This window comes from Vanellus vanellus, assembly GCF_965231255.1.
Source record: "Vanellus vanellus genome assembly, contig: HAP1_SCAFFOLD_98, whole genome shotgun sequence".
Taxonomy (NCBI): Eukaryota; Metazoa; Chordata; class Aves; order Charadriiformes; family Charadriidae; genus Vanellus; species Vanellus vanellus.
Window position 1 is genome coordinate 442,544 of NW_028128635.1, and position 22,209 is coordinate 464,752.

The window sequence follows — 22,209 nt, forward strand, 5'->3', positions numbered from 1 at the left end:
ACTCCTTGCAGGTATGTCCCTGAGTGTTTATTCCGGTGCTTTTGGGCCCTGTCATCCCGGGTAGCAACCCCAGACTCCTCCGTGGAAGATACCCAAGTTGATTTTTCTCCTTGGACTATTGTCCATCCTGCGGGATGCACCCGAGACTCTTCCCAGCTCTGTTTCTGAGTGTTTTCTTCCGGTGGTTTAGCGCCCTGTGATCCCGGGTAGCAACCCCAGACTCCTCCAGGGAAGATACCCGAGATGATTTTTCTCCTTGGACAATGCTCCATCCTCTGGGAAGCATCCGAGACTCATTGAAGGTATGTCCCTGAGTGTTTATTCCGGTGTTTTGGGGCCCTGTGATCCCGGGTAGCAACCCCAGACTCCTCCAGGGAAGATACCCGAGATGATTTTTCTCCTTGGACAATGCTCCATCTTCTGGGATGCATCTGAAATTCCTCCCAAGTGTCTCCCGCTGACATTTTTCCTGTGGTTTTGGTCCCTGTAATCCCAGGTAGCAAGCCCAGACTCCTCCAGGAAAGATACCCGGGATGATTTTTCTCCTTGGACAATGCTCCATCTTCTGGGATGCATCTGAGATTCCTCCCAGGCGTCTCCCACAGACATTTTTCCTGTGGTTTGGGTCCCTGTAATCCCGGGTAGCAACCCCAGACTCCTCCAGGGAAGATACCCGAGATGATTTTTCTCCTTGGACAATGCTCCATCCTCTGGGAAGCATCCGAGACTCATTGAAGGTATGTCCCTGAGTCTTTATTCCGGTGTTTTGGGGCCCTGTGATCCCGGGTAGCAACCCCAGACTCCTCCGTGGAAGATACCCGAGATGATTTTTCTCCTTGGACAATGCTCCATCTTCTGGGATGCATCTGAAATTCCTCCCAAGTGTCTCCCGCTGACATTTTTCCTGTGGTTTTGGTCCCTGTAATCCCGGGTAGCAAGCCCAGACTCCTCCAGGAAAGATACCCGGGATGATTTTTCTCCTTGGACAATGCTCTATACTCTGGGATGCATCCGAGACTTGTTGCAGCTATGTCCCTGAGTCTTTTTTCTCACGGTTTATGGTTCTGTCATCCCAGGTAGCAACCCCAGACTCCTCCAGGGAAGACACCCGAGATGATTTTTCTCTCTTGACAGTGGTCCATCCTGCGGGATCTACCCAGAACTCCTCCCAGGCATCTCCCGCAGAGTTTTCTCCAGTGCTTTAGGGCCCTGTGATCCCGGCTAGCAACCCCAGACTCCTCTAGGGAAGATACCCGAGATAATTTTTCTGCTTGGACAATGCTCCATCTTCTCGGAAGCATCCGAGACTCCTTGCAGGTCTGTCCCTGAGTCTTTATTCCGGTGGTTTAGCGCCCTGTGATCCCGGGTAGCAACCCCAGACTCCTCCAGGGAAGATACCCGAGATGATTTTTCTCCTTGGACAATGCTCCATCTTCTGGGATGCATCTGAGATTCCTCCCAGGCGTCTCCCACAGACATTTTTCCTGTGGTTTGGGTCCCTGTAATCCCGGGTAGCAACCCCAGACTCCTCCAGGGAAGATACCCGAGATGATTTTTCTCCTTGGACAATGCTCCATCTTCTGGGATGCATCTGAGATTCCTCCCAAGTGTCTCCTGCAGACATTTTTCCTGTGCTTTTGGTCCCTGTAATCCCGGGTAGCAAGCCCAGACTCCTCCAGGAAAGATACCCGGGATGATTTTTCTCCTTGGACAATGCTCTATACTCTGGGATGCATCCGAGACTTGTCGCAGCTATGTCCCTGAGTCTTTTTTCTCGCGGTTTATGTTTCTGTCATCCCAGGTAGCAACCCCAGACTCCTCCAGGGAAGACACCCAAGATGATTTTTCTCTCTTGACAGTGGTCCATCCTGCGGGATCTACCTAGAACTCCTCCCAGGCATCTCCTGCAGAGTTTTCTCCAGTGCTTTAGGGCCCTGTGATCCCGGCTAGCAACCCCAGACTCCTCTAGGGAAGATACCCGAGATAATTTTTCTGCTTGGACAATGCTCCATCCTCTGGGAAGCATCCGAGACTCCTTGCAGGTATGTCCCTGAGTGTTTATTCCGGTGCTTTTGGGCCCTGTGATCCCGGGTAGCAACCCCAGACTCCTCCGTGGAAGATACCCAAGTTGATTTTTCTCCTTGGACTATTGTCCATCCTGCGGGATGCACCCGAGACTCTTCCCAGCTCTGTTTCTGAGTGTTTTCTTCCGGTGGTTTAGCGCCCTGTGATCCCGGGTAGCAACCCCAGACTCCTCCAGGGAAGATACCCGAGATGATTTTTCTCCTTGGACAATGCTCCATCCTCTGGGAAGCATCCGAGACTCCTTGCAGGTCTGTCCCTGAGTCTTTATTCCGGTGGTTTAGCGCCCTGTGATCACGGGTAGCAACCCCAGACTCCTCCAGGGAAGATACCCGAGATGATTTTTCTCCTTGGACAATGCTCCATCTTCTGGGATGCATCTGAGATTCCTCCCAGGCGTCTCCCACAGACATTTTTCCTGTGGTTTGGGTCCCTGTAATCCCGGGTAGCAACCCCAGACTCCTCCAGGGAAGATACCCGAGATGATTTTTCTCCTTGGACAATGCTCCATCTTCTGGGATGCATCTGAGATTCCTCCCAGGCGTCTCCCACAGACATTTTTCCTGTGGTTTGGGTCCCTGTAATCCCGGGTAGCAACCCCAGACTCCTCCAGGGAAGATACCCGAGATGATTTTTCTCCTTGGACAATGCTCCATCTTCTGGGATGCATCTGAGATTCCTCCCAGGCGTCTCCCACAGACATTTTTCCTGTGGTTTTGGTCCCTGTAATCCCGGGTAGCAAGCCCAGACTCCTCCAGGAAAGATACCCGGGATGATTTTTCTCCTTGGACAATGCTCTATACTCTGGGATGCATCCGAGACTTGTCGCAGCTATGTCCCTGAGTCTTTTTTCTCGCGGTTTATGGTTCTGTCATCCCAGGTAGCAACCCCAGACTCCTCCAGGGAAGACACCCAAGATGATTTTTCTCTCTTGACAGTGGTCCATCCCGCGGGATCTACCCAGAACTCCTCCCAGGCATCTCCCGCAGAGTTTTCTCCAGTGCTTTAGGGCCCTGTGATCCCGGCTAGCAACCCCAGACTCCTCTAGGGAAGATACCCGAGATAATTTTTCTGCTTGGACAATGCTCCATCCTCTGGGAAGCATCCGAGACTCCTTGCAGGTATGTCCCTGAGTGTTTATTCCGGTGCTTTTGGGCCCTGTCATCCCGGGTAGCAACCCCAGACTCCTCCGTGGAAGATACCCAAGTTGATTTTTCTCCTTGGACTATTGTCCATCCTGCGGGATGCACCCGAGTCTCTTCCCAGCTCTGTTTCTGAGTGTTTTCTTCCGGTGGTTTAGCGCCCTGTGATCCCGGGTAGCAACCCCAGACTCCTCCAGGGAAGATACCCGAGATGATTTTTCTCCTTGGACAATGCTCCATCCTCTGGGAAGCATCCGAGACTCATTGAAGGTATGTCCCTGAGTCTTTATTCCGGTGTTTTGGGGCCCTGTGATCCCGGGTAGCAACCCCAGACTCCTCCAGGGAAGATACCCGAGATGATTTTTCTCCTTGGACAATGCTCCATCTTCTGGGATGCATCTGAGATTCCTCCCAAGTGTCTCCCGCTGACATTTTTCCTGTGGTTTTGGTCCCTGTAATCCCAGGTAGCAAGCCCAGACTCCTCCAGGAAAGATACCCGGGATGATTTTTCTCCTTGGACAATGCTCTATACTCTGGGATGCATCCGAGACTTGTCGCAGCTATGTCCCTGAGTCTTTTTTCTCGCGGTTTATGGTTCTGTCATCCCAGGTAGCAACCTCAGACTCCTCCAGGGAAGACACCCAAGATGATTTTTCTCTCTTAACAGTGGTCCATCCTGCGGGATCTACCCAGAACTCCTCCCAGGCATCTCCTGCAGAGTTTTCTCCAGTGCTTTAGGGCCCTGTCATCCCGGGTAGCAACCCCAGACTCCTCTAGGGAAGATACCCGAGATAATTTTTCTGCTTGGACAATGCTCCATCCTCTGGGAAGCATCCGAGACTCCTTGCAGGTATGTCCCTGAGTCTTTATTCCGGTGGTTTAGCGCCCTGTGATCACGGGTAGCAACCCCAGACTCCTCCAGGGAAGATACCCGAGATGATTTTTCTCCTTGGACAATGCTCCATTTTCTGGGATGCATCTGAGATTCCTCCCAGGCGTCTCCCACAGACATTTTTCCTGTGGTTTGGGTCCCTGTAATCCCGGGTAGCAACCCCAGACTCCTCCAGGGAAGATACCCGAGATGATTTTTCTCCTTGGACAATGCTCCATCTTCTGGGATGCATCTGAGATTCCTCCCAGGCGTCTCCCACAGACATTTTTCCTGTGGTTTGGGTCCCTGTAATCCCGGGTAGCAACCCCAGACTCCTCCAGGGAAGATACCCGAGATGATTTTTCTCCCTGGACAATGCTCCATCCTCTGGGAAGCATCCGAGACTCCTTGCAGGTATGTCCCTGAGTGTTTATTCCGGTGCTTTTGGGCCCTGTCATCCCGGGTAGCAACCCCAGACTCCTCCGTGGAAGATACCCAAGTTGATTTTTCTCCTTGGACTATTGTCCATCCTGCAGGATGCACCCGAGACTCCTCCCAGCTCTGTTTCTGAGTGTTTTCTTCCGGTGGTTTAGCGCCCTGTGATCCCAGGTAGCAACCCCAGACTCCTCCAGGGAAGATATCCGAGATGATTTTTCTCCTTGGACAATGCTCCATCCTCTGGGAAGTATCCGAGACTCATTGAATGTATGTCCCTGAGTCTTTATTCCGGTGTTTTGGGGCCCTGTGATCCCGGGTAGCAACCCCAGACTCCTCCAGGGAAGATACCCGAGATGATTTTTCTCCTTGGACAATGCTCCATCTTCTGGGATGCATCTGAGATTCCTCCCACGTGTCTCCCGCAGACATTTTTCCTGTGGTTTTGGTCCCTGTAATCCCGGGTAGCAAGCCCAGACTCCTCCAGGAAAGATACCCGGGATGATTTTTCTCCTTGGACAATGCTCTATACTCTGGGATGCATCCGAGACTTGTTGCAGCTATGTCCCTGAGTCTTTTTTCTCGCGGTTTATGGTTCTGTCATCCCAGGTAGCAACCCCAGACTCCTCCAGGGAAGACACCCAAGATGATTTTTCTCTCTTGACAGTGGTCCATCCTGCGGGATCTACCCAGAACTCCTCCCAGGCACCTCCCGCAGAGTTTTCTCCAGTGCTTTAGGGCCCTGTGATCCCGGCTAGCAACCCCAGACTCCTCTAGGGAAGATACCCGAGATAATTTTTCTGCTTGGACAATGCTCCATCTTCTGGGAAGCATCCGAGACTCCTTGCAGGTCTGTCCCTGAGTCTTTATTCCGGTGGTTTAGCGCCCTGTGATCACAGGTAGCAACCCCAGACTCCTCCAGGGAAGATACCCAAGTTGATTTTTCTCCTTGGACAATGCTCCATCTTCTGGGATGCATCTGAGATTCCTCCCAGGCGTCTCCCACAGACATTTTTCCTGTGGTTTGGGTCCCTGTAATCCCGGGTAGCAACCCCAGACTCCTCCAGGGAAGATACCCAAGATGATTTTTCTCCTTGGACAATGCTCCATCTTCTGGGATGCATCTGAGATTCCTCCCAAGTGTCTCCTGCAGACATTTTTCCTGTGGTTTTGGTCCCTGTAATCCCGGGTAGCAAGCCCAGACTCCTCCAGGAAAGATACCCGGGATGATTTTTCTCCTTGGACAATGCTCTATACTCTGGGATGCATCCGAGACTTGTCGCAGCTATGTCCCTGAGTCTTTTTTCTCGCGGTTTATGGTTCTGTCATCCCAGGTAGCAACCCCAGACTCCTCCAGGGAAGACACCCAAGATGATTTTTCTCTCTTGACAGTGGTCCATCCTGCGGGATCTACCCAGAACTCCTCCCAGGCATCTCCCGCAGAGTTTTCTCCAGTGCTTTAGGGCCCTGTGATCCCGGCTAGCAACCCCAGACTCCTCTAGGGAAGATACCCGAGATAATTTTTCTGCTTGGACAATGCTCCATCCTCTGGGAAGCATCCGAGACTCCTTGCAGGTATGTCCCTGAGTGTTTATTCCGGTGCTTTTGGGCCCTGTCATCCCGGGTAGCAACCCCAGACTCCTCCAGGGAAGATACCCGAGATGATTTTTCTCCTTGGACTATTGTCCATCCTGCGGGATGCACCCGAGACTCTTCCCAGCTCTGTTTCTGAGTGTTTTCTTCCGGTGGTTTAGCGCCCTGTGATCCCGGGTAGCAACCCCAGACTTCTCCAGGGAAGATACCCGAGATGATTTTTCTCCTTGGACAATGCTCCATCCTCTGGGAAGCATCCGAGACTCATTGAAGGTATGTCCCTGAGTCTTTATTCCGGTGTTTTGGGGCCCTGTGATCCCGGGTAGCAACCCCAGACTCCTCCAGGGAAGATACCCGAGATGATTTTTCTCCTTGGACAATGCTCCATCTTCTGGGATGCATCTGAGATTCCTCCCACGTGTCTCCCGCAGACATTTTTCCTGTGGTTTTGGTCCCTGTAATCCCGGGTAGCAAGCCCAGACTCCTCCAGGAAAGATACCCGGGATGATTTTTCTCCTTGGACAATGCTCTATACTCTGGGATGCATCCGAGACTTGTCGCAGCTATGTCCCTGAGTCTTTTTTCTCGCGGTTTATGATACTGTCATCCCGGGTAGCAACCCCAGACTCCTCCAGGGAAGACACCCAAGATGATTTTTCTCTCTTGACAGTGGTCCATCCTGCGGGATCTACCCAGAACTCCTCCCAGGCATCTCCCGCAGAGTTTTCTCCAGTGCTTTAGGGCCCTGTGATCCCGGCTAGCAACCCCAGACTCCTCTAGGGAAGATACCCGAGATAATTTTTCTGCTTGGACAATGCTCCATCTTCTGGGAAGCATCCGAGACTCCTTGCAGGTATGTCCCTGAGTGTTTATTCCGGTGCTTTTGGACCCTGTCATCCCGGGTAGCAACCCCAGACTCCTCCGTGGAAGATACCCAAGTTGATTTTTCTCCTTGGACTATTGTCCATCCTGCGGGATGCACCCGAGACTCTTCCCAGCTCTGTTTCTGAGTGTTTTCTTCCGGTGGTTTAGCGCCCTGTGATCCCGGGTTGCAACCCCAGACTCCTCCAGGGAAGATACCCGAGATGATTTTTCTCCTTGGACAATGCTCCATCCTCTGGGAAGCATCCGAGACTCATTGAAGGTATGTCCCTGAGTGTTTATTCCGGTGTTTTGGGGCCCTGTGATCCCGGGTAGCAACCCCAGACTCCTCCAGGGAAGATACCCGAGATGATTTTTCTCCTTGGACAATGCTCCATCTTCTGGGATGCATCTGAAATTCCTCCCAAGTGTCTCCCGCTGACATTTTTCCTGTGGTTTTGGTCCCTGTAATCCCGGGTAGCAAGCCCAGACTCCTCCAGGAAAGATACCCGGGATGATTTTTCTCCTTGGACAATGCTCTATACTCTGGGATGCATCCGAGACTTGTTGCAGCTATGTCCCTGAGTCTTTTTTCTCGCGGTTTATGGTTCTGTCATCCCAGGTAGCAACCCCAGACTCCTCCAGGGAAGACACCCAAGATGATTTTTCTCTCTTGACAGTGGTCCATCCTGCGGGATCTACCCAGAACTCCTCCCAGGCATCTCCCGCAGAGTTTTCTCCAGTGCTTTAGGGCCCTGTGATCCCGGCTAGCAACCCCAGACTCCTCTAGGGAAGATACCCGAGATAATTTTTCTGCTTGGACAATGCTCCATCTTCTCGGAAGCATCCGAGACTCCTTGCAGGTCTGTCCCTGAGTCTTTATTCCGGTGGTTTAGCGCCCTGTGATCACGGGTAGCAACCCCAGACTCCTCCAGGGAAGATACCCGAGATGATTTTTCTCCTTGGACAATGCTCCATCTTCTGGGATGCATCTGAGATTCCTCCCAGGCGTCTCCCACAGACATTTTTCCTGTGGTTTGGGTCCCTGTAATCCCGGGTAGCAACCCCAGACTCCTCCAGGGAAGATACCCGAGATGATTTTTCTCCTTGGACAATGCTCCATCTTCTGGGATGCATCTGAGATTCCTCCCAAGTGTCTCCTGCAGACATTTTTCCTGTGCTTTTGGTCCCTGTAATCCCGGGTAGCAAGCCCAGACTCCTCCAGGAAAGATACCCGGGATGATTTTTCTCCTTGGACAATGCTCTATACTCTGGGATGCATCCGAGACTTGTCGCAGCTATTTCCCTGAGTCTTTTTTCTCGCGGTTTATGGTTCTGTCATCCCAGGTAGCAACCCCAGACTCCTCCAGGGAAGACACCCAAGATGATTTTTCTCTCTTGACAGTGGTCCATCCTGCGGGATCTACCCAGAACTCCTCCCAGGCATCTCCCGCAGAGTTTTCTCCAGTGCTTTAGGGCCCTGTGATCCCGGGTAGCAACCCCAGACTCCTCTAGGGAAGATACCCGAGATAATTTTTCTGCTTGGACAATGCTCCATCCTCTGGGAAGCATCCGAGACTCCTTGCAGGTATGTCCCTGAGTGTTTATTCCGGTGCTTTTGGGCCCTGTCATCCCGGGTAGCAACCCCAGACTCCTCCGTGGAAGATACCCAAGTTGATTTTTCTCCTTGGACTATTGTCCATCCTGCGGGATGCACCCGAGTCTCTTCCCAGCTCTGTTTCTGAGTGTTTTCTTCCGGTGGTTTAGCGCCCTGTGATCCCAGGTAGCAACCCCAGACTCCTCCAGGGAAGATACCCGAGATGATTTTTCTCCTTGGACAATGCTCCATCCTCTGGGAAGCATCCGAGACTCATTGAAGGTATGTCCCTGAGTCTTTATTCCGGTGTTTTGGGGCCCTGTGATCCCGGGTAGCAACCCCAGACTCCTCCAGGGAAGATACCCGAGATGATTTTTCTCCTTGGACAATGCTCCATCTTCTGGGATGCATCTGAAATTCCTCCCAAGTGTCTCCCGCTGACATTTTTCCTGTGGTTTTGGTCCCTGTAATCCCGGGTAGCAAGCCCAGACTCCTCCAGGAAAGATACCCGGGATGATTTTTCTCCTTGGACAATGCTCTATACTCTGGGATGCATCCGAGACTTGTTGCAGCTATGTCCCTGAGTCTTTTTTCTCGCGGTTTATGGTTCTGTCATCCCAGGTAGCAACCCCAGACTCCTCCAGGGAAGACACCCAAGATGATTTTTCTCTCTTGACAGTGGTCCATCCTGCGGGATCTACCCAGAACTCCTCCCAGGCATCTCCCGCAGAGTTTTCTCCAGTGCTTTAGGGCCCTGTGATCCCGGCTAGCAACCCCAGACTCCTCTAGGGAAGATACCCGAGATAATTTTTCTGCTTGGACAATGCTCCATCTTCTCGGAAGCATCCGAGACTCCTTGCAGGTCTGTCCCTGAGTCTTTATTCCGGTGGTTTAGCGCCCTGTGATCCCGGGTAGCAACCCCAGACTCCTCCAGGGAAGATACCCGAGATGATTTTTCTCCTTGGACAATGCTCCATCTTCTGGGATGCATCTGAGATTCCTCCCAGGCGTCTCCCACAGACATTTTTCCTGTGGTTTGGGTCCCTGTAATCCCGGGTAGCAACCCCAGACTCCTCCAGGGAAGATACCCGAGATGATTTTTCTCCTTGGACAATGCTCCATCTTCTGGGATGCATCTGAGATTCCTCCCAAGTGTCTCCTGCAGACATTTTTCCTGTGGTTTTGGTCCCTGTAATCCCGGGTAGCAAGCCCAGACTCCTCCAGGAAAGATACCCGGGATGATTTTTCTCCTTGGACAATGCTCTATACTCTGGGATGCATCCGAGACTTGTCGCAGCTATTTCCCTGAGTCTTTTTTCTCGCGGTTTATGGTTCTGTCATCCCAGGTAGCAACCCCAGACTCCTCCAGGGAAGACACCCAAGATGATTTTTCTCTCTTGACAGTGGTCCATCCTGCGGGATCTACCCAGAACTCCTCCCAGGCATCTCCCGCAGAGTTTTCTCCAGTGCTTTAGGGCCCTGTGATCCCGGGTAGCAACCCCAGACTCCTCTAGGGAAGATACCCGAGATAATTTTTCTGCTTGGACAATGCTCCATCTTCTCGGAAGCATCCGAGACTCCTTGCAGGTCTGTCCCTGAGTCTTTATTCCGGTGGTTTAGCGCCCTGTGATCACGGGTAGCAACCCCAGACTCCTCCAGGGAAGATACCCGAGATGATTTTTCTCCTTGGACAATGCTCCATCTTCTGGGATGCATCTGAGATTCCTCCCAGGCGTCTCCCACAGACATTTTTCCTGTGGTTTGGGTCCCTGTAATCCCGGGTAGCAACCCCAGACTCCTCCAGGGAAGATACCCGAGATGATTTTTCTCCTTGGACAATGCTCCATCTTCTGGGATGCATCTGAGATTCCTCCCAAGTGTCTCCTGCAGACATTTTTCCTGTGCTTTTGGTCCCTGTAATCCCGGGTAGCAAGCCCAGACTCCTCCAGGAAAGATACCCGGGATGATTTTTCTCCTTGGACAATGCTCTATACTCTGGGATGCATCCGAGACTTGTCGCAGCTATTTCCCTGAGTCTTTTTTCTCGCGGTTTATGGTTCTGTCATCCCAGGTAGCAACCCCAGACTCCTCCAGGGAAGACACCCAAGATGATTTTTCTCTCTTGACAGTGGTCCATCCCGCGGGATCTACCCAGAACTCCTCCCAGGCATCTCCCGCAGAGTTTTCTCCAGTGCTTTAGGGCCCTGTGATCCCGGCTAGCAACCCCAGACTCCTCTAGGGAAGATACCCGAGATAATTTTTCTGCTTGGACAATGCTCCATCCTCTGGGAAGCATCCGAGACTCCTTGCAGGTATGTCCCTGAGTGTTTATTCCGGTGCTTTTGGGCCCTGTCATCCCGGGTAGCAACCCCAGACTCCTCCGTGGAAGATACCCAAGTTGATTTTTCTCCTTGGACTATTGTCCATCCTGCGGGATGCACCCGAGACTCTTCCCAGCTCTGTTTCTGAGTGTTTTCTTCCGGTGGTTTAGCGCCCTGTGATCCCGGGTAGCAACCCCAGACTCCTCCAGGGAAGATACCCGAGATGATTTTTCTCCTTGGACAATGCTCCATCCTCTGGGAAGCATCCGAGACTCATTGAAGGTATGTCCCTGAGTCTTTATTCCGGTGTTTTGGGGCCCTGTGATCCCGGGTAGCAACCCCAGACTCCTCCAGGGAAGATACCCGAGATGATTTTTCTCCTTGGACAATGCTCCATCTTCTGGGATGCATCTGAGATTCCTCCCAGGCGTCTCCCACAGACATTTTTCCTGTGGTTTTGGTCCCTGTAATCCCGGGTAGCAAGCCCAGACTCCTCCAGGAAAGATACCCGGGATGATTTTTCTCCTTGGACAATGCTCTATACTCTGGGATGCATCCGAGACTTGTTGCAGCTATGTCCCTGAGTCTTTTTTCTCGCGGTTTATGGTTCTGTCATCCCAGGTAGCAACCCCAGACTCCTCCAGGGAAGACACCCAAGATGATTTTTCTCTCTTGACAGTGGTCCATCCTGCGGGATCTACCCAGAACTCCTCCCAGGCATCTCCCGCAGAGTTTTCTCCAGTGCTTTAGGGCCCTGTGATCCCGGCTAGCAACCCCAGACTCCTCTAGGGAAGATACCCGAGATAATTTTTCTGCTTGGACAATGCTCCATCCTCTGGGAAGCATCCGAGACTCCTTGCAGGTATGTCCCTGAGTCTTTCTTCCGGTGGTTTAGCGCCCTGTGATCACGGGTAGCAACCCCAGACTCCTCCAGGAAAGATACCCGAGATGATTTTTCTCCTTGGACAATGCTCCATTTTCTGGGATGCATCTGAGATTCCTCCCAGGCGTCTCCCACAGACATTTTTCCTGTGGTTTGGGTCCCTGTAATCCCGGGTAGCAACCCCAGACTCCTCCAGGGAAGATACCCGAGATGATTTTTCTCCTTGGACAATGCTCCATCTTCTGGGAAGCATCTGAGATTCCTCCCAGGCGTCTCCCACAGACATTTTTCCTGTGGTTTGGGTCCCTGTAATCCCGGGTAGCAACCCCAGACTCCTCCAGGGAAGATACCCGAGATGATTTTTCTCCTTGGACAATGCTCCATCTTCTGGGATGCATCTGAGATTCCTCCCAAGTGTCTCCTGCAGACATTTTTCCTGTGCTTTTGGTCCCTGTAATCCCGGGTAGCAAGCCCAGACTCCTCCAGGAAAGATACCCGGGATGATTTTTCTCCTTGGACAATGCTCTATACTCTGGGATGCATCCGAGACTTGTTGCAGCTATGTCCCTGAGTCTTTTTTCTCGCGGTTTATGGTTCTGTCATCCCAGGTAGCAACCCCAGACTCCTCCAGGGAAGACACCCAAGATGATTTTTCTCTCTTGACAGTGGTCCATCCTGCGGGATCTACCCAGAACTCCTCCCAGGCATCTCCCGCAGAGTTTTCTCCAGTGCTTTAGCGCCCTGTGATCCCGGGTAGCAACCCCAGACTCCTCTAGGGAAGATACCCGAGATAATTTTTCTGCTTGGACAATGCTCCATCCTCTGGGAAGCATCCGAGACTCCTTGCAGGTATGTCCCTGAGTGTTTATTCCGGTGCTTTTAAGCCCTGTCATCCCGGGTAGCAACCCCAGACTCCTCCGTGGAAGATACCCAAGTTGATTTTTCTCCTTGGACTATTGTCCATCCTGCGGGATGCACCCGAGTCTCTTCCCAGCTCTGTTTCTGAGTGTTTTCTTCCGGTGGTTTAGCGCCCTGTGATCCCGGGTAGCAACCCCAGACTCCTCCAGGGAAGATACCCGAGATGATTTTTCTCCTTGGACAATGCTCCATCCTCTGGGAAGCATCCGAGACTCATTGAAGGTATGTCCCTGAGTCTTTATTCCGGTGTTTTGGGGCCCTGTGATCCCGGGTAGCAACCCCAGACTCCTCCAGGGAAGATACCCGAGATGATTTTTCTCCTTGGACAATGCTCCATCTTCTGGGATGCATCTGAAATTCCTCCCAAGTGTCTCCCGCTGACATTTTTCCTGTGGTTTTGGTCCCTGTAATCCCGGGTAGCAAGCCCAGACTCCTCCAGGAAAGATACCCGGGATGATTTTTCTCCTTGGACAATGCTCTATACTCTGGGATGCATCCGAGACTTGTCGCAGCTATGTCCCTGAGTCTTTTTTCTCGCGGTTTATGGTTCTGTCATCCCAGGTAGCAACCCCAGACTCCTCCAGGGAAGACACCCAAGATGATTTTTCTCTCTTGACAGTGGTCCATCCTGCGGGATCTACCCAGAACTCCTCCCAGGCATCTCCCGCAGAGTTTTCTCCAGTGCTTTAGGGCCCTGTGATCCCGGCTAGCAACCCCAGACTCCTCTAGGGAAGATACCCGAGATAATTTTTCTGCTTGGACAATGCTCCATCTTCTGGGAAGCATCCGAGACTCCTTGCAGGTCTGTCCCTGAGTCTTTATTCCGGTGGTTTAGCGCCCTGTGATCCCGGGTAGCAACCCCAGACTCCTCCAGGGAAGATACCCGAGATGATTTTTCTCCTTGGACAATGCTCCATCTTCTGGGATGCATCTGAGATTCCTCCCAGGCGTCTCCCACAGACATTTTTCCTGTGGTTTGGGTCCCTGTAATCCCGGGTAGCAACCCCAGACTCCTCCAGGGAAGATACCCGAGATGATTTTTCTCCTTGGACAATGCTCCATCTTCTGGGATGCATCTGAGATTCCTCCCAAGTGTCTCCTGCAGACATTTTTCCTGTGCTTTTGGTCCCTGTAATCCCGGGTAGCAAGCCCAGACTCCTCCAGGAAAGATACCCGGGATGATTTTTCTCCTTGGACAATGCTCTATACTCTGGGATGCATCCGAGACTTGTCGCAGCTATGTCCCTGAGTCTTTTTTCTCGCGGTTTATGGTTCTGTCATCCCAGGTAGCAACCTCAGACTCCTCCAGGGAAGACACCCAAGATGATTTTTCTCTCTTGACAGTGGTCCATCCTGCGGGATCTACCCAGAACTCCTCCCAGGCATCTCCCGCAGAGTTTTCTCCAGTGCTTTAGGGCCCTGTCATCCCGGGTAGCAACCCCAGACTCCTCTAGGGAAGATACCCGAGATAATTTTTCTGCTTGGACAATGCTCCATCCTCTGGGAAGCATCCGAGACTCCTTGCAGGTATGTCCCTGAGTCTTTATTCCGGTGGTTTAGCGCCCTGTGATCACGGGTAGCAACCCCAGACTCCTCCAGGGAAGATACCCGAGATGATTTTTCTCCTTGGACAATGCTCCATCTTCTGGGATGCATCTGAGATTCCTCCCAGGCGTCTCCCACAGACATTTTTCCTGTGGTTTGGGTCCCTGTAATCCCGGGTAGCAACCCCAGACTCCTCCAGGGAAGATACCCGAGATGATTTTTCTCCCTGGACAATGCTCCATCCTCTGGGAAGCATCCGAGACTCCTTGCAGGTATGTCCCTGAGTGTTTATTCCGGTGCTTTTGGGCCCTGTCATCCCGGGTAGCAACCCCAGACTCCTCCGTGGAAGATACCCAAGTTGATTTTTCTCCTTGGACTATTGTCCATCCTGCGGGATGCACCCGAGACTCCTCCCAGCTCTGTTTCTGAGTGTTTTCTTCCGGTGGTTTAGCGCCCTGTGATCCCGGGTAGCAACCCCAGACTCCTCCAGGGAAGATATCCGAGATGATTTTTCTCCTTGGACAATGCTCCATCCTCTGGGAAGTATCCGAGACTCATTGAATGTATGTCCCTGAGTCTTTATTCCGGTGTTTTGGGTCCCTGTAATCCCGGGTAGCAACCCCAGACTCCTCCAGGGAAGATACCCAAGTTGATTTTTCTCCTTGGACTATTGTCCATCCTGCGGGATGCACCCGAGACTCCTCCCAGCTCTGTTTCTGAGTGTTTTCTTCCGGTGGTTTAGCGCCCTGTGATCCCGGGTAGCAACCCCAGACTCCTCCAGGAAAGATACCCGGGATGATTTTTCTCCTTGGACAATGCTCTATACTCTGGGATGCATCCGAGACTTGTTGCAGCTATGTCCCTGAGTCTTTTTTCTCGCGGTTTATGGTTCTGTCATCCCAGGTAGCAACCCCAGACTCCTCCAGGGAAGACACCCAAGATGATTTTTCTCTCTTGACAGTGGTCCATCCTGCGGGATCTACCCAGAACTCCTCCCAGGCACCTCCCGCAGAGTTTTCTCCAGTGCTTTAGGGCCCTGTGATCCCGGCTAGCAACCCCAGACTCCTCTAGGGAAGATACCCGAGATAATTTTTCTGCTTGGACAATGCTCCATCTTCTGGGAAGCATCCGAGACTCCTTGCAGGTCTGTCCCTGAGTCTTTATTCCGGTGGTTTAGCGCCCTGTGATCACAGGTAGCAACCCCAGACTCCTCCAGGGAAGATACCCAAGTTGATTTTTCTCCTTGGACAATGCTCCATCTTCTGGGATGCATCTGAGATTCCTCCCAGGCGTCTCCCACAGACATTTTTCCTGTGGTTTGGGTCCCTGTAATCCCGGGTAGCAACCCCAGACTCCTCCAGGGAAGATACCCAAGATGATTTTTCTCCTTGGACAATGCTCCATCTTCTGGGATGCATCTGAGATTCCTCCCAAGTGTCTCCTGCAGACATTTTTCCTGTGGTTTTGGTCCCTGTAATCCCGGGTAGCAAGCCCAGACTCCTCCAGGAAAGATACCCGGGATGATTTTTCTCCTTGGACAATGCTCTATACTCTGGGATGCATCCGAGACTTGTCGCAGCTATGTCCCTGAGTCTTTTTTCTCGCGGTTTATGGTTCTGTCATCCCAGGTAGCAACCCCAGACTCCTCCAGGGAAGACACCCAAGATGATTTTTCTCTCTTGACAGTGGTCCATCCTGCGGGATCTACCCAGAACTCCTCCCAGGCATCTCCCGCAGAGTTTTCTCCAGTGCTTTAGGGCCCTGTGATCCCGGCTAGCAACCCCAGACTCCTCTAGGGAAGATACCCGAGATAATTTTTCTGCTTGGACAATGCTCCATCCTCTGGGAAGCATCCGAGACTCCTTGCAGGTATGTCCCTGAGTGTTTATTCCGGTGCTTTTGGGCCCTGTCATCCCGGGTAGCAACCCCAGACTCCTCCGTGGAAGATACCCAAGTTGATTTTTCTCCTTGGACTATTGTCCATCCTGCGGGATGCACCCGAGACTCTTCCCAGCTCTGTTTCTGAGTGTTTTCTTCCGGTGGTTTAGCGCCCTGTGATCCCGGGTAGCAACCCCAGACTCCTCCAGGGAAGATACCCGAGATGATTTTTCTCCTTGGACAATGCTCCATCTTCTGGGATGCATCTGAAATTCCTCCCAAGTGTCTCCCGCTGACATTTTTCCTGTGGTTTTGGTCCCTGTAATCCCGGGTAGCAAGCCCAGACTCCTCCAGGAAAGATACCCGGGATGATTTTTCTCCTTGGACAATGCTCTATACTCTGGGATGCATCCGAGACTTGTCGCAGCTATGTCCCTGAGTCTTTTTTCTCGCGGTTTATGGTTCTGTCATCCCAGGTAGCAACCCCAGACTCCTCCAGGGAAGACACCCAAGATGATTTTTCTCTCTTGACAGTGGTCCATCCTGCGGGATCTACCCAGAACTCCTCCCAGGCATCTCCCGCAGAGTTTTCTCCAGTGCTTTAGGGCCCTGTGATCCCGGCTAGCAACCCCAGACTCCTCTAGGGAAGATACCCGAGATAATTTTTCTGCTTGGACAATGCTCCATCTTCTCGGAAGCATCCGAGACTCCTTGCAGGTCTGTCCCTGAGTCTTTATTCCGGTGGTTTAGCGCCCTGTGATCACGGGTAGCAACCCCAGACTCCTCCAGGGAAGATACCCGAGATGATTTTTCTCCTTGGACAATGCTCCATCTTCTGGGATGCATCTGAGATTCCTCCCAGGCGTCTCCCACAGACATTTTTCCTGTGGTTTGGGTCCCTGTAATCCCGGGTAGCAACCCCAGACTCCTCCAGGGAAGATACCCGAGATGATTTTTCTCCTTGGACAATGCTCCATCTTCTGGGATGCATCTGAGATTCCTCCCAAGTGTCTCCTGCAGACATTTTTCCTGTGCTTTTGGTCCCTGTAATCCCGGGTAGCAAGCCCAGACTCCTCCAGGAAAGATACCCGGGATGATTTTTCTCCTTGGACAATGCTCTATACTCTGGGATGCATCCGAGACTTGTCGCAGCTATTTCCCTGAGTCTTTTTTCTCGCGGTTTATGGTTCTGTCATCCCAGGTAGCAACCCCAGACTCCTCCAGGGAAGACACCCAAGATGATTTTTCTCTCTTGACAGTGGTCCATCCTGCGGGATCTACCCAGAACTCCTCCCAGGCATCTCCCGCAGAGTTTTCTCCAGTGCTTTAGGGCCCTGTGATCCCGGGTAGCAACCCCAGACTCCTCTAGGGAAGATACCCGAGATAATTTTTCTGCTTGGACAATGCTCCATCCTCTGGGAAGCATCCGAGACTCCTTGCAGGTATGTCCCTGAGTGTTTATTCCGGTGCTTTTGGGCCCTGTCATCCCGGGTAGCAACCCCAGACTCCTCCGTGGAAGATACCCAAGTTGATTTTTCTCCTTGGACTATTGTCCATCCTGCGGGATGCACCCGAGTCTCTTCCCAGCTCTGTTTCTGAGTGTTTTCTTCCGGTGGTTTAGCGCCCTGTGATCCCAGGTAGCAACCCCAGACTCCTCCAGGGAAGATACCCGAGATGATTTTTCTCCTTGGACAATGCTCCATCCTCTGGGAAGCATCCGAGACTCATTGAAGGTATGTCCCTGAGTCTTTATTCCGGTGTTTTGGGGCCCTGTGATCCCGGGTAGCAACCCCAGACTCCTCCAGGGAAGATACCCGAGATGATTTTTCTCCTTGGACAATGCTCCATCTTCTGGGATGCATCTGAAATTCCTCCCAAGTGTCTCCCGCTGACATTTTTCCTGTGGTTTTGGTCCCTGTAATCCCAGGTAGCAAGCCCAGACTCCTCCAGGAAAGATACCCGGGATGATTTTTCTCCTTGGACAATGCTCTATACTCTGGGATGCATCCGAGACTTGTCGCAGCTATGTCCCTGAGTCTTTTTTCTCGCGGTTTATGGTTCTGTCATCCCAGGTAGCAACCTCAGACTCCTCCAGGGAAGACACCCAAGATGATTTTTCTCTCTTGACAGTGGTCCATCCTGCGGGATCTACCCAGAACTCCTCCCAGGCATCTCCCGCAGAGTTTTCTCCAGTGCTTTAGGGCCCTGTGATCCCGGCTAGCAACGCCAGACTCCTCTAGGGAAGATACCCGAGATAATTTTTCTGCTTGGACAATGCTCCATCCTCTGGGAAGCATCCGAGACTCCTTGCAGGTATGTCCCTGAGTGTTTATTCCGGTGGTTTAGCGCCCTGTGATCACGGGTAGCAACCCCAGACTCCTCCAGGGAAGATACCCGAGATGATTTTTCTCCTTGGACAATGCTCCATTTTCTGGGATGCATCTGAGATTCCTCCCAGGCGTCTCCCACAGACATTTTTCCTGTGGTTTGGGTCCCTGTAATCCCGGGTAGCAACCCCAGACTCCTCCAGGGAAGATACCCGAGATGATTTTTCTCCCTGGACAATGCTCCATCCTCTGGGAAGCATCCGAGACTCCTTGCAGCTTTGTCCCTGAGTGTTTATTCCGGTGCTTTTGGGCCCTGTCATCCCGGGTAGCAACCCCAGACTCCTCCGTGGAAGATACCCAAGTTGATTTTTCTCCTTGGACTATTGTCCATCCTGCGGGATGCACCCGAGACTCCTCCCAGCTCTGTTTCTGAGTGTTTTCTTCCGGTGGTTTAGCGCCCTGTGATCCCAGGTAGCAACCCCAGACTCCTCCAGGGAAGATATCCGAGATGATTTTTCTCCCTGGACAATGCTCCATCCTCTGGGAAGTATCCGAGACTCATTGAATGTATGTCCCTGAGTCTTTATTCCGGTGTTTTGGGGCCCTGTGATCCCGGGTAGCAACCCCAGACTCCTCCAGGGAAGATACCCGAGATGTTTTTTCTCCTTGGACAATGCTCCATCTTCTGGGATGCATCTGAGATTCCTCCCACGTGTCTCCCGCAGACATTTTTCCTGTGGTTTTGGTCCCTGTAATCCCGGGTAGCAAGCCCAGACTCCTCCAGGAAAGATACCCGGGATGATTTTTCTGCTTGGACAATGCTCTATACTCTGGGATGCATCCGAGACTTGTCACAGCTATGTCCCTGAGTCTTTTTTCTCGCGGTTTATGGTTCTGTCATCCCAGGTAGCAACCCCAGACTCCTCCAGGGAAGACACCCAAGATGATTTTTCTCTCTTGACAGTGGTCCATCCTGCGGGATCTACCCAGAACTCCTCCCAGGCACCTCCAGCAGAGTTTTCTCCAGTGCTTTAGGGCCCTGTGATCCCGGCTAGCAACCCCAGACTCCTCTAGGGAAGATACCCGAGATAATTTTTCTGCTTGGACAATGCTCCATCTTCTGGGAAGCATCCGAGACTCCTTGCAGGTCTGTCCCTGAGTCTTTATTCCGGTGGTTTAGCGCCCTGTCATCACGGGTAGCAACCCCAGACTCCTCCAGGGAAGATACCCAAGTTCATTTTTCTCCTTGGACAATGCTCCATCTTCTGGGATGCATCTGAGATTCCTCCCAGGCGTATCCCACAGACATTTTTCCTGTGGTTTGGGTCCCTGTAATCCCGGGTAGCAACCCCAGACTCCTCCAGGGAAGATACCCAAGATGATTTTTCTCCTTGGACAATGCTCCATCTTCTGGGATGCATCTGAGATTCCTCCCAAGTGTCTCCTGCAGACATTTTTCCTGTGGTTTTGGTCCCTGTAATCCCGGGTAGCAAGCCCAGACTCCTCCAGGAAAGATACCCGGGATGATTTTTCTCCTTGGACAATGCTCTATACTCTGGGATGCATCCGAGACTTGTCGCAGCTATGTCCCTGAGTCTTTTTTCTCGCGGTTTATGGTTCTGTCATCCCAGGTAGCAACCCCAGACTCCTCCAGGGAAGACACCCAAGATGATTTTTCTCTCTTGACAGTGGTCCATCCTGCGGGATCTACCCAGAACTCCTCCCAGGCATCTCCCGCAGAGTTTTCTCCAGTGCTTTAGGGCCCTGTGATCCCGGCTAGCAACCCCAGACTCCTCTAGGGAAGATACCCGAGATAATTTTTCTGCTTGGACAATGCTCCATCCTCTGGGAAGCATCCGAGACTCCTTGCAGGTATGTCCCTGAGTGTTTATTCCGGTGCTTTTGGGCCCTGTCATCCCGGGTAGCAACCCCAGACTCCTCCGTGGAAGATACCCAAGTTGATTTTTCTCCTTGGACTATTGTCCATCCTGCGGGATGCACCCGAGACTCTTCCCAGCTCTGTTTCTGAGTGTTTTCTTCCGGTGGTTTAGCGCCCTGTGATCCCGGGTAGCAACCCCAGACTCCTCCAGGGAAGATACCCGAGATGATTTTTCTCCTTGGACAATGCTCCATCCTCTGGGAAGCATCCGAGACTCATTGAAGGTATGTCCCTGAGTCTTTATTCCGGTGTTTTGGGGCCCTGTAATCCCGGGTAGCAACCCCAGACTCCTCCAGGGAAGATACCCGAGATGATTTTTCTCCTTGGACAATGCTCCATCTTCTGGGATGCATCTGAAATTCCTCCCAAGTGTCTCCCGCTGACATTTTTCCTGTGGTTTTGGTCCCTGTAATCCCGGGTAGCAAGCCCAGACTCCTCCAGGAAAGATACCCGGGATGATTTTTCTCCTTGGACAATGCTCTATACTCTGGGATGCATCCGAGACTTGTCGCAGCTATGTCCCTGAGTCTTTTTTCTCGCGGTTTATGGTTCTGTCATCCCAGGTAGCAACCCCAGACTCCTCCAGGGAAGACACCCAAGATGATTTTTCTCTCTTGACAGTGGTCCATCCTGCGGGATCTACCCAGAACTCCTCCCAGGCATCTCCCGCAGAGTTTTCTCCAGTGCTTTAGGGCCCTGTGATCCCGGCTAGCAACCCCAGACTCCTCTAGGGAAGATACCCGAGATAATTTTTCTGCTTGGACAATGCTCCATCCTCTGGGAAGCATCCGAGACTCCTTGCAGGTATGTCCCTGAGTCTTTATTCCGGTGGTTTAGCGCCCTGTGATCACGGGTAGCAACCCCAGACTCCTCCAGGAAAGATACCCGAGATGATTTTTCTCCTTGGACAATGCTCCATTTTCTGGGATGCATCTGAGATTCCTCCCAGGCGTCTCCCACAGACATTTTTCCTGTGGTTTGGGTCCCTGTAATCCCGGGTAGCAACCCCAGACTCCTCCAGGGAAGATACCCGAGATGATTTTTCTCCCTGGACAATGCTCCATCCTCTGGGAAGCATCCGAGACTCCTTGCAGCTTTGTCCCTGAGTGTTTATTCCGGTGCTTTTGGGCCCTTTCATCCCGGGTAGCAACCCCAGACTCCTCCGTGGAAGATACCCAAGTTGATTTTTCTCCTTGGACTATTGTCCATCCTGCGGGATGCACCCGAGACTCCTCCCAGCTCTGTTTCTGAGTGTTTTCTTCCGGTGGTTTAGCGCCCTGTGATCCCAGGTAGCAACCCCAGACTCCTCCAGGGAAGATATCCGAGATGATTTTTCTCCTTGGACAATGCTCCATCCTCTGGGAAGTATCCGAGATTCATTGAATGTATGTCCCTGAGTCTTTATTCCGGTGTTTTGGGGCCCTGTGATCCCGGGTAGCAACCCCAGACTCCTCCAGGGAAGATACCCGAGATGATTTTTCTCCTTGGACAATGCTCCATCTTCTGGGATGCATCTGAGATTCCTCCCACGTGTCTCCCGCAGACATTTTTCCTGTGGTTTTGGTCCCTGTAATCCCGGGTAGCAAGCCCAGACTCCTCCAGGAAAGATACCCGGGATGATTTTTCTCCTTGGACAATGCTCTATACTCTGGGATGCATCCGAGACTTGTCGCAGCTATGTCCCTGAGTCTTTTTTCTCGCGGTTTATGGTTCTGTCATCCCAGGTAGCAACCCCAGACTCCTCCAGGGAAGACACCCAAGATGATTTTTCTCTCTTGACAGTGGTCCATCCTGCGGGATCTACCCAGAACTCCTCC